The sequence below is a fragment of the Lutjanus erythropterus genome, chromosome 8, assembly GCF_056507025.1.
Source record: "Lutjanus erythropterus isolate fLutEry1 chromosome 8, fLutEry1.hap2, whole genome shotgun sequence".
Taxonomy (NCBI): Eukaryota; Metazoa; Chordata; class Actinopteri; order Lutjaniformes; family Lutjanidae; genus Lutjanus; species Lutjanus erythropterus.
This window is the reverse complement of record NC_139324.1, coordinates 29,380,754-29,395,803: the sequence shown is the minus strand read 5'-3', so window position 1 is coordinate 29,395,803 and position 15,050 is coordinate 29,380,754.

Here is a 15,050-nt window from a genome sequence, read left to right as displayed (position 1 = left end):
ATTCCAGGTGTGCAAATTACACGTTACATTATAGGCAATATATAAATAATTAAAACAAAATGTTAAAGAAGCTTAACAGTGAAATTTGGAAATATCATAGATGATGTTTCAATCTTCTTTTGAGTATGTACAGTACATATAATTTCTTTTTTTTTTTATGAAGCGGCATCAGCTTTTGACTTCTGCAGTATTTATTCACACCTTTGCAAACAATTGCAATGATTTTCACCGTTCAGTGTGATGATGTTTGAGGAAACGGGGACACTGTGTGTTGGAACACTTGCTTGTGCAGAGAGAAACCTTGCAGCTCTTCAGCTTTGGGCTGATAACACTTTTGCTGGGTAGATGAGCTGGTGTGAAGACTGCAAACAAGCTTTTGTTTTTCTCTGTACAAGTGTCCGGCATTATAACTCACTTCTCATAGTCAAATACTGCTCAAAAGACAGATTTAGGGGTGGAAGGTATAAACAGTATAGAAGGTACGCTGGTTTAAATTTGCCCTATGAGTTTTGACTATATCGTGATACTGTGGTCGAACCCTCACTTTGCTTGACCCAAAAACAGCATGATAATAAGACACAACAAAACCTCAAATGCACGGATAAAAGAACCAATGACGTCAGAGCTTTGTCAAATTTGAAGATATGGCAAACTACACCAAACAGCTTTGGTTTAGCTTGTTTGTAACAATTCACTGCAGTGCACACAATGAAGAGGAGGAGGAGTTGGAATAAAGACCAGTGCAACTGCCATTATATGGACATGGTTCAGGTTTAAAAAGTCAGACAACAAATTTGCAAATCGTGTCAGACAACAGTAGTTATTAGTGATGGTAATACTTTTGTGTTTTCTTCTATTTTTTTAATTCCAGTTTTGCACATTAAATGTTGCTAAAATACCTCTGTATTATGTAAAATATGTCCTAGTAATACAGTTAAGAGTACAGTAATAGCTGATATGCAGTTGTCGTGACAGTGCTTTACCCCTGCGGAAGAATTTAGATTGAAATTTAAAGAAAAACAAACATACCATGATATATACCGCTACCATCCCTGCTTCAGCCATAACTGATAGCTGGCGTTGTATTTCACTGTTTCATAAATAGCTCAGAGGGGTGTTAAAAAATGTGTAGTAATGCTATCAACTATTCCCAAATAGTGAGTCATGAGACTAAAACACAACATATCCTCTATGTGAAGGAAAAGACTGAGCATGCATGTCATTTAAAGGTGATTGTTACATATTGATCTAATGTAATGATGCGTGTTTATTTTGAAGTGACATAAACTACATCATTTTACATTTCACATCACACCATGAAGGCTGAAAGGAGAATGAATGCAGATTTTTTTTTTTTTTTTTTTTTTGGCAAATACATATCCCTAATGATCCTGTCTGGTTAATCTGTGAAGAGTCGAACATTGTGCAGCCTGCATGCTTTTCTCTCCGGGATCATGAACAGCTGCTTGCTCATAATTATGTTGTCATTCATTGTTATTTGGAAGAGGAAACTCGTACTGACAGCTAGGGATTTTTTTTTTTTTGTGTATTTCCGTACACTGTACATCCACTCACTTGTGTATACAGTAACGTGAAAGGTCTGAGCAAACTCTCACTTCAGCTGTAAGGCATTATTGTTGCCGCCGTCTCCAGTAGTGTGCCTTCTATCTCCTTGGGACATTTGCTACCAGAGGCAGTAGATTTGAAATAGATTTAAAAATGAACGACGACCAAAAAAAAAAGGAAAAAAAAAAGGATATGGATTGAGATGGAGAAGTAGCAGGCTGATTACAAGGTGTCAAAATTGCCAGGAGCAAGAAGGTGAAAGCAATCAGGGGTGAGAGGAGTGCAGCATTCGTGAGGGGCAACTAATTATCCATCTCATTTGTGGAGGGAAGCATTTGAGGCAGCTCTAGCCCACTGAATGGTGACAGATTGGTGCGGAGGAGAGGGGAGGTGTTAGAACAATGGAGCCCAGCTCACCATCATTACTGCATGCTAATCAGCAGTGCTTCTGCACCACCAGTCGGTGCTGAGTTCGGGGGAGACAGGGAAGTCACCGGCTTCAGGGGACCACAGTCATTTTCAAGTGGAGATGAGAGAGGGAGGAAACGGACGTACAGTGTAGCTGTTGGCACTCCACCAGAGCTTGTTTGAGCTTATAGGTTATCCTATGCAGAGACAAGCTGATGAGACATGAGCTGATGGTGCTGGAGTGTTTTTTTTAAGTGGATTGAGTGGAATAATGTTATAAAACAGAATATATTAAAAGTTTAAATCAATAAAACTGAGATCAACAAAATAAGTTTTGAGGTTTTACACAGTGATAATATAATCTATATGCATAATATGCCTAAATGTCTAATGACACACTTGCTGTCTACAAATGCAAATCAAAGTTAGAATAATGAAAATGAGCAATATCAGAGAAAAAAATAACAAAGAAAAGTAAGTAGTAAAAGCCTAATAAAAGACATAATACATCTAAAATAGTTTCTGTATATGCTGCACATCTCATAGGGTGATACCTGCCTTGTTACTGTAGTTATTTTCAGAATGAATACTACTAGCGTGTTTAAAGATTGTGAATGCAGCTGTGCATTTTTGTTTTGGAGCATTTCAAATGCACACTTATTGTGTGAAGTAATAAAACTTTTTTCGTAACAACGGTCTCAATGACACAATAAATGCAGTTGAAGTGACAAAAAAAGAAAACAAAGAAATGTCAGAGAAAACAGAAAAGTACAGTACAGCATAAGAAAACACATGAACAGCTGATATAACCATGAAAAAATAGCCTTTTTTCTACATTTTAAAATAGAAAATACTTCCTATGTATGCAGATGCGTGGTACTGTAGTTATATTCAGCTGGATTCAGGGTGAATATTGTCATATGGCTATGAACAGGGTCACTACACTACAGTTGTGTTTAAAGATGGAGAATGCAGCTGTGCATTTATGTTTCGGAACATTTAAAATCTGCACTTATTCTAACCACAGTCATAATGACACAATAAATGTACTATTGATTACTGTCTACAAATTCAAATTAAAGTCAAAACAATGAAACTGAATAGTAACAGAGAAAAAACAGGAAAGTAAGCAGTAACAGCATAATTGAGGGGACAAGAAGAGGCTGTATAAACAGGGAAAAAGAAAAAAAAAATATATATATATTTTAAATTTTATTTGAAATTTAAAATATAAAATTGTTCCTATGTGTGCAGCTGATAAAATATTCCTTTATTAGCCCCGCAATGGGGAAATTTGCAATATGTAAATATATAAATGTTACCTGCTTTGTTACTGTAGTTGTATTCAGGTGGTCATAAATGGCTATAAGCAGGGTCACTACACAACAATTGTGTTTAAAGATAGGGGATGCAGCTGTGTATTTTCTGTTTTGGAGCATTTAAATCTAAACCTCTTCTGTGCAGTAAACATTCAATTTGTCTAACGATAAAGCTGCATGAAGTTTGCAGTTTATGTTTTTTTTCTTTTTACTTCCACTCAACAAGAACTACTTTTGTTTTCTGGTGATGATGAATTATTGCAGAGGCAGCTGTAAAACATATTTCGGGGGTGGCAAAACAGTGAAGATGCCTTTTTAAAAAAAAATTAACTCAAACTCTTCAGTTAGAGGTGTTAATCTAATAGAATTTAAAGGGACATTTCAACTGAAAATCAAAAATACATGTTTTCCCTCATATTTTCCATATTTTCCCTTGTGCTACTTATCCATATATATTGTTTTGTGAGTTGCTCAGTTTTGGAGATATCAGCTGATCAGCTTGTGATGCTCAAATTGCACATAAATAAATAAATACATAAAATAATAATTAAAAAATACATCTGAACCTGAAGCTGAAACTCAACAGCAATGTCTGTTTTTAGGAAATCATGATTCAAGATAATCCACAGACCTTGTCGTGAGCGGTTTCATGTAGGAGCTACATTCTTTCAAGGCACTTTTTCTTTTTTGTTTTTGCCTTGTGAGCACCACAACGCAAGTGCCATATGCTTATATTATATTTCAGAGAAGGCGGAATCTGTACAGTTGATATCTCCAAAACTCTACAATTTAAACCGAAACAATCTAGATTGATAAATAGCACTACAGGTAAAAATATAAGGACAAAAAAAGATTTTGGGGTGAACCGAGCTTTTAATGTGGTTAAAACTCATGTATTTGTCCTTTAATTATGATTTTTTTTAAATAGAATGGCTTTACACATACTCACTTTTTAAAAAAAAAATTCTACATAATATATATATTGTTTGTATTGATGTCGACATCACTCATCTGTGTATGTGTGGCTTCTGACAATAATTAATGTAAAAGATATTAGTGCTTAAAATATAATATTTACAACAATAATATTTTAAATATCTCAATTCTATTAAGCAAACATACCATTTTTCTTTATTGGCCAGTAATTGGATTATAGCTGTAGCAGGCACCGTTCCGCTAAGTAATTATTTTCAACAATTACTCTTCTAAATATTTAAACATTGTTTATCAGATCGTGCCATTGCCAAGAAGATATAACACAAGTGGGGAAAAAAAAGAGATTGTTAAAGGGTTTAATCAAATCGAAACAAAACAGAGAGATAGCAAGTGGATTAAGGTCACCTGGCTAGAATGCCCTCTTCACATCAATGTCATTTCGATAATTAACAACTTAGGAGAGAAGCATATTCAACTGTCTGTGCACTGGTCACCGTTGGCATGAGAGACTGCCAACTCTCATGGCGTCGCGAGCTGCGAGTATCACCTCACAGTTGTCTTGCCATGCGTTGGGCTCCTCCGTGCTCTCTGTGCAGAAGCGGTGGAGCTGACTTTGTGTTCGATTAAACGTGTTGAAGCCATCGCTGCCTGTGCAAAGTCTCAGAACGGCCCCTCTCCATTGTGTTTGCTTCGGTGCTGGTCTGAGAGCCCCTGATTTCTGGAGCAGAGATTTGGCAGTCACAGCAAGTGATGACAGAGGCAGTGGTGAGATCGCACCCAGAACCCCAGAGGAGGATCACATTTCAGGCGGATGAGGGGCTCCTTCAATACACAGAACACAAAAGCATGGATCGGCGGAGTCTGATGATGATGCCATTGTTCTTAAAATCACATCCACAAGCAAAGGCTACTTTTAAATGTTTACTTGTGGAGGGTTGGAGTGTTAGACTTCTGAACTTTTTGAAGACATTTGACTGCCAATTTGAAATAATTGTACGCCTGAAAGTCTGGCTCGCAAGATGTCATCCTCCTGTTATTTTATTGTCGCCGTTAAATCAGTGTAGGTTGTTTTTCTTCCTGACACATGGGGGTGGGATGGAGCATGGGGATGTTTGCGGAATGGTAACTTGCAATTCAAGGGTTAAGGCAGCATGAAAGAATCCATTCTCGGTTTAATGACCTAGCCTTGCTGGGCGAGGACGACAGGGAACATGCTCTTGACTTGTACTGAATTTGCCAATTAACACCTCCAATAACAGGCTGCCTCTGAACATCACCAATGTAGGGAGAGGAGGAGCAGCTCTCATGCACTTTGTTTTTCAGCCTCTGATCCTGTAATGATAAGGTCTGCGATTTCTTCATGCACTGGAAATTATTTTGCCTTATACGCCGCTCGATAAATAGAGGGATTTTGCATGAATTGTTTGAGCTAAAACCTCACTTCACGAGCTTGCTGACGAGCAGACTGGCAATGATGTTGGAAATATTTTATTTCTCCACGTGCTGCTCGAATCCTTATGTAGTTGTTGGACATTCTATTTTTCGCACATGCCCATATGGCCATGTGCAGCTTCAATTAGACACATGGCTGGTAGCTAAGATACACCGTGCTTGATTAGCTTTGTCTCCTCTTATTGTTACACATGAAAACACAAAACAACAGTGTCCTCGATAGATATATCTAAAAAAGATCTGTCCCCTCTTCAAATAAGGTCCCCATTCTAGTCAACCCTCTGGTTTCACACATGCTTATCAGACTCCCAAACAACACCTAGTGCAGGTGTGAATATCAAAATCCCCCGTGAAAATCACAGTGGGTACTACTGCGTGGTCCTCGGAGTCCTGTTACATGCAGCAGTGGCTTTGCATGGGGCCTGAGATGCTGCTGGCTAACAACAACTGCAGAAACACCTTTGGCTAAGTGTAAGGTGGACATTCTTACACCAAATGTGCTTAATGACTGAAAAAAAAAAAAAAAAACGTCACCCAGATCTAATTGAAAACGGCGCCTAAGTGTACAGTAGCTGGTTATTGCCCAGTACAATCACACAATAACACAGTATTTTCACAATTCATTAGCAGGTAATTTAACAATATACAATAATTGAAAGATGGCTGCATAATTGATAGCAGTTCACACCATAGGGAGAATGCAGTGATCCATCTAATGATAGTAATAACGTGTAGTGGGTTAGGACGCAGAAGATAACACTCGAGGTGTGAGCTGTGTACAATTATGACAACACAGGCCTCGTCCTAACACTTTGTCAACTTAGCAGATACAAACACCGCAAAGATGTTAGTCATGTTCATGTTAGCAGTGGGACCAAAGTGATACATGATGTAGGGGAGAACATTTTTCACTTTTCACTCATTTTCCTCAGAGATTTTTTAACCTACATATTAAATAGCGAAAGGCAAATGAGCTCTGTGTGTCATGAACCACTTCAAGCATTCCGATAAAGAGAACTGAGAAATTAAAGGAGAAATATGTGACGATATTGTGTCCAAAAATTAGTCCAAATAGTGAGTTGGAGCCACAGACTGTATATAAAATAGGTTGAATCACTATTTAATGTACAGTCTATGGTTAGAGTTGGAGTTTTTCCTCCTGCCCCCTCTTCCAGACACTAGGAAGCTCAAGCAGACTGCAGGAACACTGCAGGAGCACAAGACCAGCGCAACATTATACATTTATAATAACAAGCAATATAAGTTGATCAGCTGTTTATAACTGTCTGTCAATTTAAATCTAAATCCGTTATTCTGATTCAAAAATACACTCTGGAGTTTGAGTTGCATGTTTTCCCACCTGCCAGACTCCATTAACATATTACTGAATTTAATATAATAAATTTAATTTATATACATCTACATGTAATTTAATTTTATATGCAACTACTCCTTCTAAAAGATTATTAACAATTTCTTATTAATGTGAAGATGGTAAGCTAAAACAGATCTGACCCGGATTAGAAATTTTAAAGAAGGACGCTGCAGCTGTAGCATTTTTGTTTCCATAATCTCTGAAGACATAACGTGGTCATTTTTTTTGATAAATCGCAGTAAATACATAACAGATTCCTCCTTTAGACTGAAAGTGGACGCTGTCCAATCTTACAGCTGAGCAGAGCAGCATGTGTGTCTCAATTGTTACAGCGTGAGCTAACACGGCTAAAAGCAGCACTAAACAAATAGTCTTCTTGTAAAATCAACAATACTTAAGTCAAGCAGCAGATCTTACTTTGATTTCATACTAAGGATGTGATCAGAAAATCTATAAATTCATGAAATCATGAAAACTTCCCAGATGTACCAGTTGGCACATCTGTGTGCTTCCTTGTTGGCAAGTACACTGATCAGGGGAGAGTCGCCACAACTGTACGTCTTTTACTTGTGTTTACTTGTGATGTCTGGTTAAAGTTATAATATGTAAGGATTGGTCACCTGTTGAATTCATACTCCAAACAACAGTGGGGGAGGGGGGGGGGTGTCTTATCACCAGAGTAACCACAGACTGCTGTAACCTGAAGCTGCTGTTAGCTCGTTGGTTCAGTTAGTCGTGCAGCTACCAGTCCTGTTAGCTGACTTCAGTCCGCCTGGACTGGGAGCTTGGAGCAAAGGAGCTTTGGACCGACAGGAGGGGAGGGGTGGGATGAAATGGGATTACGGGATTTGACAAGTCAAAGCTAGCTGGTTAGCGTGCTAGCTTAAGTATCTTTGCAACACAACACAGAGTTGTCTTTAACATAACATCAAACTTATTATTTCTTCCCATTCTGTTGATCATTTTAGTCGATTTTTTCTATGTTTTAAACTATAATTCTTACATATTGTACCTTTAAACACAGAGTAGTCTATCGACCAGTACAGCTCCTGCTTTTTGTGGAGGCCCTGTGAAATAACTGAATAACAATGTGTTGCAGATGTGCATGTGAAAAGCTATGCTATGCAGGCAGCTGTGTGGATTTTAGCACCGCAACATACAATCGCAACTTCAAATTAAAAAAATAACCCTGGATATTAAAGCTAATGCAAGGAACTTCTCTATTTTGTTGATTTTGGAGGCCCCTTCTGGACAAAAAATGTAATGTTTCCTTCCCAATGACCACAAAATAAACATCCAAAATGTATTTCAGAATAAAAATCTCCTCCTGCTTCTTTTTAACTGGCTAACACACTGTAACTTTGCCTGGTAAAATGTAAACACAGACTTGTTTAATCAGATTTCACAGAGATTCCGACCTGTTGGCAGCCATTAAAAATAACTACACAGAAACAGCCAGTGATCTCGCTGATGGTCTTGTTTGGTTACGTAGGTCATATACAGGCATCGGTATTAAACTTTTTCACAACCAGTTAAAAAGTAGCTTTACTTTGTGCTAAACCGGTTTCCCAGCCACCATTTTGTGCAGAGTGGACAGATCCTGAAACTGGTCACATGCTGATGTGATGAAGTCATGATGACATGAAGAGAAAACACGCGTGTTACGAGTGTAACACGTTACATTAAGTTAGGGGATCGCAGCTCTCTTTATTTACCCGCTGACCACCTTTGTGTCATGCGTAGAGGAATATGAACCTTGTTAGAGATGCTACATACAAATCAATTCATTTATTCAGTGTTAAGAAACCATCTGGCTTGATTAGAGCTGAAAGTCATCCTGGCAGGCCAGTTTCCTGACTGACACCTCATAGAATTAGTGGGAGGACGGCTTCATTTACTGTCTTTGCTCAAGCTCAGACTGCCCGGCTCATCAGCTCACTGTGCTCGGAGCTCGGATATGAACCGAAAAGTCTCTCCACGAGCCTTTGTTACAGCACCAAACAGATTCAGCATATCTGGGTTGTTGTTTATTAGTCTTAGATAGTGAGATATAACACTTTTTGTGTTCTCTTTGTGGAAGCTGTGAAAATGGCACGCCATATGTAATACACTTGCTTGCTGTTGGTCTTGCCAATTCCCCCAAGATCAGTCATTCCTGTGCCAATGCTCACACTCTCTCTTTGTCCTTGTGATTTGATTGAGCTCGTTGGATTGGACGGGGTTTTCTTTTTGATGCTGTGTCTGGTGTTTAGCTGTTGATTTGATGTCACTTGTGGTCCAGCTAAAATAACCATTTGAACCAGAGCATACGTGCTCACGTATACCTCAGAGAACATTTGTTATAATCAAGTCAGGGATTGTTAAAGCTGTTGCAAGGAACTTTTATATTATGATAATTATGGAGGCCCCTTTGGACAAAAGCACTACTGTTTCCACCATAATTACCACAAAATATGACGTCAAAAATAAAACACTCTAAATAAAAATCTCCATCTGCGTACTTTGAACTGACAAACGTATCAATCACTGCAACTTTGCCTGGAAAAATGTCAACACAGTCTTGTTTAGTCTGATTTCAAGGCATTATAAACAACTAGATTGCACTTTATTTTACACTAATAAGATGTAACAGGCCATATTTTGTATCAAAATAGACAGAAACTAGAAATAAAATGTTCTTTATTAGACAGTGGTAATACCACCTAATACCACTTAAATAAAAATGACAAATAATATACTTTTTTATTAGATATGTATAGTTCTGAAACAGTACAGACAGTATTTAATGTGATTTAACTTTAGTTTACAGTACAGGCTTGTTGTAATGTGTCCCTAATTACCTTCTAATAAAGTCTAATAAGAGTCTAACAGTAAGGAAATAATACACTTTAGTTTACAGTACAGTTCTGTTGTAATAACCCTCTAATATAAGGGTCTACTAAAGGGTCTAATAAAAAATATATTGCTTCTATTTTTTTACCCAGTTTGATACAAAGTACTGCTTTTTATGTCTTATTAGTGAACTGTAAAATAAAGTGTGACCATCGACTATATAGAAATCTTCTTACAGATGGTTTCTTTAACTTATGTAGGTCATATAGAGGCATCAGTAATAAACTGAGACTGTTTCATAACCTGTTAAAAAATCCTCATAGTAGCTGATAAAAGAGAAAATAAAACCCTGAAGTGCACATAGTAAACATTACTAGGAGACAGATAAACTGAAGCATATTCTTGTAATGTTTTCTCTCCTTCTAATTCGGCACAAAACAAATTGGCTGCATATTTTGTTCACACCTTGTGTAACCTGGGGATAGCAAGCGCAATTCTCCCTCGTCATACCTGTGACAACACCCTGCAAAGTGCTCCCAGTGCCCTAATCTGGAAGGTAGAGACCTGCTGCTGCTGCATGTAGATGTTGTTTTCTCCATCCTTAGCTGCTTGTCCCTGTGGTTTTTACGTTTACACACCCACCAGAATCACACAAGGTAAAAAGAGAATATGTGAGTGTCTCGCAAGCTACCAATTTTTTTTTTTTTTTTTCCTCAAAAACATGTTAGTGTGCAGCAGAAAGCAATAAAGGCATACTGATGGTGTTTGATTTAGAAATGGCAGTCAGACCATGATTTTAGCATCAACAGATGGCCAGTAGATTGGTTTAAATGAGTAACACCACTGCCTGCTTTAGAGTTGGCTCAAGTAGTAGAGTAGTGTACTACCGTCTTATCATATCTCCCTGTGTGAATGATGATGTCACCATGATAGATGCTACTCAAGTGGGATCAGACCTACTCAGTGATGCCTGTAGAGACCAGCTCTGGGAGATCCCTGTCTGGCTGCATTATTCAACAATACTCCTTACCTCTCCCAGGGAAAAGGGACTGCTGAATATTTGAAAGATAGAATTTGATTTTTTATTTAAGTGTATATAGATGTGGATGGGAGAGGGGGGGAAAAAAAAAACAGAGATAGTGCCAGTCGGTGCAGCCTGGATGGTCACCAAGGCAACTTGCCGAGTTTTTCTAACTGATCTACGGGACTTCTTGGCCGTCTCACTGGGGGACGTTTTGGAAAAGTGGGTTTCTTTGAGCGCCTTTTGACTGCGACTACGAGTTGAAGGATCATTGATCATTTTAGTCTCGTATTTGTGGCCATCAGTTAGTTCTGAATTTGATTAAACCTTCTTGCACAGAGCTTTTTAAATCACCTGGATGTCTGTCTTTTCACGGCTGTGCCAGTTGTTACTCTCATCACACCTTGCATTAGGGATGCGCCTGAATCTGAATATGTTATTCAGGAAAGCAGAAATAATGCAGTGGAGGTGGATTTTTCTTCTATCCAAAGTTGCTCATTATTATTCAGAAAAAAGTCAGCTCCAAAGTTCGCATTTGCCTTAATCAATCACTGATTTAATTCACGATTACTCCCTACAGCTGAAGGATTTTTTTAAAAAAAACTCTTAACTGCAGAGTTTCTATTTCCAATGCAAAACAGAATCTTTCACTTTCTAAAACATTTTTTGAAATGTTAAAGGGCAGGTGGTGGTGGGCTTCAGACTGTTCATAAAAACTGAAAGAGAGAGATGAAAAGTACAGTATGATTATGTGAAAATATATTTCATAATTAATCATGTTGATGCTTTTTAGGTGCAAGTGAATATCAGGCTGGAAAACATTTGCCTGACTCAATGTGACTTCCGGTAGAAACTCGCTCACTCCTGGTCTTCTATTCAAAAACAAATAGAGACACATAATTTTGTTGGTTGAACAGATAAAGATAATTAAATCTCGGTGTATCTACTTTGCAGAGGACTGGCAGAACTCAAACAGTAGCTTAAAGGGCCAGTTCACTGGAAAATCAGAAATACAGTTTTGGGGATGTTTGTACCTTTTGAATATAAGACACACACACACACACACACACACACACACACACACACACACACACACACACACACACACACACACACACACACACACACACACACAGACAGATCAAATGGGAAAACTTCTGGAAATCAAACATTGAAAATATTACACCTTATACTATAAAACTGGGCACAGCCACCAAAGTTCTGAGTTCCACAGATATTCTTTATTTGTTTTAAACATCTCACATCATTGTCGAGAATTGACATTGTGGAGCATTTGTCTGAGAAACCCTGTAAAATGGATTTTTATCAGTTAATAAAGCATTATTGGTTATCAACTGACATATCGCAAAGAGCTATTAAAAGTAATCCTTGACACTGTAACTGTACTCTAATTACACATTTTCAAGTAACCTGGTCTGATTGTGGTTACTTATTTTTTTGTAATCTGATTATGTAATCCGGATTACATGTAATCTATTATCACGATGCAGAAGAAAGCATGCATCCAGTCCTGAATGGGAGGTTACAGCTCAGACAAGGAGAGCGCGATTAATATTTATGTCCCACATTGTCACAAGCATGAGCCTCTCATCCATGAGTAGATGCACGCTTCCCTCTGTACTGTGACTCCCATTCAGTCATCCCCCTTGTTAAATATAAACAAATCCCCTACTGACTGGGAGGTTTAGCTTTGTAGAAAGAAAAAAAATCCTATGTGAAACTGCTCACAAAAAGGTATTTGATTTCAGACATGCTGCTGAGTTTTTCAAGTGTGCGTTTTGATGCTTTGAGCGCCACAAGCCAAGTGCCTTCTAGTTCCATTATACTGTAAAGAAGGCAGACATCTCTATGGCCGATATTTCCAAAAGTCTGCAACTCACCAAAATAATCTAGATGGATAAACATCACCACAGGTAAGAGGGAAAGTAGAAATTTTTTCGTTATTGGGTGAACTGTTCCTTTAATCTAGCTCATAGAGCTAATAAGACTTTCCTAAAATGTTAAAATAAGTGAAAGGTTGTAAGTTTCCTCTGGACTCCTGGGATGTTTTGCTAAATTGAATGTATCAATATTTCATTTACAACATAAGAATGGAAATCTGCTCATTGATAACGTACCAGACATTGTGCCAGACAGTGATAGCCTATTTAAAAAAAAAAAAAAAAAAAAAAAAGACAGAAAGAAAGAAAAAACATGGCTGCAGAACCACTGCTCAGATCCTGACGAGCCAAGCCGAGTATTGATCCATCTGGCTCTGAAGACACTGTCATGTCACCTTTGCATTTAAGTGTTATCTTGTCAGCTTCAAATGATCTAGCTGTCAGATCTGGAGAAAGCCGGCCTGTGTGATGTTGCTTTGTCTCTAATGTCCAGCTGTTTGCTGCGACAGCCTGTATCAGCAAAATATTTTAATGCAGACTGTGTGTTTATATGTCAGGATTTATATCCAATCTGCTGGATATCTGATGTTCATCCATTCATGAGATGTGGAACAAATCAAGTCCTACTTTTTTTTTTTTTATTATTATTACTTCTAATTCCGTTTTGTGGGTGAAAATGTACCTTCTATAAGGATTTATATTTATGAAATGTTGTTTATAAAATTTTTTGGTCTGCTTTAATTTTTAACTTCTAAAACTAACAATACCTGCTGATAACATAGGAATAAAAATGAACATTTTTATGAAAATGTTGTCCCTTTAAAGTTGTGTCCCAGATTTCTGTCAACTCTGTCAGATTTTTACAAAAACGTGATTTAATCAGGCATGAACAGGTTTAGCTATGCCCAAAGGACCCCTGTCTCACTTCCTGGTTTAAAAAAAGGCAGGAATACGGCCTAAGCTCTGGTAAACTTTCTATTTTTCAACAAATTCTTGCTATCAGATATGTCTTAACCACAACATGTTAACTCTGTAGTCGTTCTAAATCAAAGCGAAATAAGAAAATATAGTTTGACAATGTGTATTTTAATTAGCATTAAGAGAACTCTTAGCAACTTTAAAAAACAGCAACTTGCACGACTATGCTGTGAAATGAAAAAGTCTAACATTTAGTCAACTCTCCTATATTCCATCTTACTTAGTCGACATCTGCGCTGAGAGAAGTGATGTAACTCTCAGTTTTCTGTAATAGTTGAATAATGCGTTTGAAGTTGTGCTTTTTCAAGTAATAAAAAATATAAATGTATAAATAAATAAGAATAAGTCTGGACACGCCCCCTTATGTGAAGTCAGTTGACTATCAGCTCCGTCATAGAGAAGTTTCTTACTGTTATATTCATTAGATATAAGTTCATAAGGATTTACAAAATGAGTTTACGTAAAAAAAAAAAATCATGGTACAGCTAATGTGTGTTCCTTGTTATAAATTATATTAAATGTTGTTTATCACAAAGACAAGTCACATTATCAACAGGACCTGTGAGTGAACATTATAAAGGTATTTATTTATTAAACACAAATTCGTCAAACTTTCTGATTAAACAGCTAATTAAATAATCTTGTATTTAGTGCAACAGAAATCATTAAACATTTCTTACATGTTTTATATTACAATACTAGGACTTTTTTGTGTCTGATGGAGTTGACGAAATCCATGACCTCAGCTGCAAAAAAAAAGCTATTTAGTAAAAAATTAAATTACTATGAGTCTGACCTGTTACAAGGTTTAATAGCCAAGAGTTTGATAATTTAAAATATATTTTCCCAGCATAAATGAAGAGTAAAAATCAAAACCAATATTGAAGAATGATCGTTTTATGTCTATCTGTCTGCGCACACTTTTAAACACGTGTATCTCTAAGATGCTATTAAACTTCACATTATGATGACAGTTGAGTCAAATCCACAGTTTCAGTCAGTTGTCATCTTATGCTTGTCTGGCTGTCACCCGCTCCCTGGGATAATTAAAAAGACAGCTTACGATGAATGTTAAAAGAAGCTCGGTAGCAGCTCAAACCAAGTGCAAATTGCCTTAAAATTGATTCCTTCTTTAGAGCAGATGTAACTGATAGTTAAAGGGTGGGAATCCAGCTTTGTGGTGAAAGGGCACAAACTCTTTCAACCAAAGGTGTGGTAACAGGGTGAAAATTTGAAAGCAAAATTCACTCCCCTGCTAATGT